Genomic DNA, 2,972 nt, shown 5'->3' with positions numbered 1-2,972 from the left:
GCATTTCAACTCCTCCTCCCACTCCACCGAGGATATGCAGGTCATTGGACTCATCCACCGCCAAACCACAACAACCCGACGGTCGGAGGAGGAGCGTCTTATCTTCCGACTGGGAACCCTCCAACCGCAGGGGATGAACTTGGACTTCACCAGTTTCTTCATCCCCCTCCCCCCCCCTTGTCTCAGCCGAATCCCTCCCGCCTGGCACCGCCTTCCTGACCTGCAGTCTTCTTGTTGACCTCTCCGCCTCCATCCTACTCCGACCTATCACCCTCACCTTGACCTCTTTCCACCTATCACATTTCCAACTCCCCTCCTCCAAGTCCCTCCTCCCTACCTTTTATCTTCTCCTGCTGAACACTCTCTGCTCATTCCTGAAGAAGGGCCTGTGCCCGAAACGTCGAATCTCCTGTTCCCTGGATGCTGCCTGACCTGCTGTGCTGTTCCAGCAATAAAGTAGATCTCATGGAATACAGGGAGAACTAACCTTTTGGATCCAGAGCTGGCTTGAAGGTGGAAGACAGAGTGTGATGGTTGAGGGGTGGTTTTCAGACTGGAGGCCTGTGACCAGTGGAGTGCCACAAGAATCAGTGCTGACTCCACTGCTTTTCATCAATTATATAAATGAGTTGGATGTGAACAGAGGAGATATAGTTAGTAAGTTTTCAGATGAGACCAAAATTGGAGGTGTAATGGATAACGAAGAAGGTTATCTCAGAATACAATGAGATCTTAATCAGATGTGCCAATGTGCTGAGGAGTGGCAGATGGAGTTTAATTTAGATAAATGTGAGGTGCTGTGTTTTGGAAAGACAAATCAGAGAAGGACTATATGCTTAATGGTAAGGTCCTGGGGAGGATTGCTGAACAAAGAGAGCTTGGAGTGCAGGTTCATAGTTCCTTAGATGTGGAGTATCAGGTAGGCAGGAAAGTGAAGAAGGTGTTTGGTATACTTTCCTTTATTGGTCAGAGCATTGAGTATAGGAGATGGGAGGTCATGTTGTGCCTGTACAGGGCATTGATTAGGCCACTTTTGGAATATTGCATGCAATTCTGGACTCCTTCCTATCGGAAGGATGTAATGAAACTTGAATGAGTTCAGAAAAGATTTACAAGAATGTTGCCAAGGTAGGAAGACTTGAGCTATAGGGAGGGGCTGAATAGGCTGGGCTGTTTTCCCTGGAGCGTCGGAGGTTGAAGGGTGACCTTATAGAGGTTTATAAAATCATGAGGGGCATGAAAAGGGTAAATAGACAAGGTCTTTTCCCTTGGGTGGGTGAGTCCAAAACTAGAGGACATAGGTTTAGGGTGAGAGATGAAAAATCTAAAAGGGACCTAAGGAGCAACTTTTTCATGCAGAGGATGGTGTGTGTATGGTATGAGCTGCCAGAGGAAGTGGTGGAGAATGATACAATTACAACAGACATCTGGATGGATATATGAATTGGAAGGTTTTCGAGGGATATAGGCCAAATGCTGGTGTATGGAACGAGATTAGGTTAGGATATGTGGTCAGCATGGACGAGTTGGACCAAAGAGTCTGTTTTCGTGGTGTACATCTATATAACACGATAACATGTCCACCTCATTAACTGATCACTCCTGACAATCATGACAAACTTCATGGTTTTGCATCTGCACTAAAATGGAAGATAGGAAGAAATACTGTGAGTCTGTGAGTTTTGAATGAAGTGTCAAAGCATTATAAAGGCATGGTAAGTCTGAACATCCAAGTTGGCGCAAAGTCACTGAGCACCATAAAGGCAAGAAAAAGCCCTGAGATGCACTCTGGTCTGATGCATGAATGGGTGCTTGCCTTGTGTGTAAAACATTCTGTCAGCAGCATAACAATGAAAGAAGATGGTGAGCACCAAAATGCAGCATTGAAGTGGAGATCTGTATTCAAACTGAACTGGAGTTGTGCTGCTATTCTCATAGAGTCAGACAGCATAGGAACAGGCCCTTCAGCTTACCATGTCAATCCCAACCATCAAACACCAAGCTATACTAATCCCATTTAGCTGCACTTTGTCCATTGACTGCTTTGCCCTGATATTTTAAGTATTCATTCGGATGCTTCTTACATATTGCAAGAGTATCTGCTTCCACCACTTTCTCAGGTAGCTCGTTCTATATTTCTATGACCCTCTGGTTGAAAAAGATTCTTCCTCATATCTCCTCTAAATCATTCGTTCCTCACTTTAAATGTATGCCTTTTGGTCTGCCATGGGGAAGAGATACAATCTACTCTGTCTATACTTCTCATACTTTTGTATAGTCCAATCAAGATTCCCTCTCAGCCTCCTCTGTTTCAAGGAAAACAAACCCAGCCTACCCAGTCTCTCCTCATAACTGAGACTTTTCATCCCTGGCAACATCCTGGTGAATCTCTTCTGCACCTTCTTGAGTGCAATTATGTCTTTCTGATCAGAGCTGCACATATTATTTCTGATGCCAACCTCAGATTTGATGGCTGTCACAAACCATAGAACATGCCTAGTGATGTTAAGCATTGTTGGCCCAGCTAGTGGCCTAGGGAGGCAAGAGTTGGAGCCACTATCTACTGCATTGGAGAAAGTCAAACTGCTTATAAATGAGGCAAGAATAGATAGCAATAAGATATTAATACATGTAAATAGATCTCTTGCCACTCACTAGCAAGATTCACAACTTGCTGTTAAAACCGAGGGTGGAAAATTGAACTTTATTTCTCAATGTCACAAAATTAATTCTTCCAAACTCTCAATATTTTCCCAACTGACTCACCATTGCTCAGGTCATTCAGGGGCTGGAAAGATTTTGCCCCATGCTTCCTGCTTTATAATAAACAGGAAAGGGTTAATTGTCCATCATGATTCCTGTGCTTATTTTCTAAGGCTATCCAATTTAGCCCCAAGAATTGTACATGCTGTTCTAATTCATTGCAACACCATCTGTTATTTTCTTATTCAACTACCTGCTTAAAAAGTTTC

The sequence above is a fragment of the Chiloscyllium plagiosum genome, chromosome 6 (genome assembly GCF_004010195.1).
Source record: "Chiloscyllium plagiosum isolate BGI_BamShark_2017 chromosome 6, ASM401019v2, whole genome shotgun sequence".
Classification (NCBI taxonomy): Eukaryota; Metazoa; Chordata; class Chondrichthyes; order Orectolobiformes; family Hemiscylliidae; genus Chiloscyllium; species Chiloscyllium plagiosum.
Note: the sequence above shows the minus strand (reverse complement) of the source record.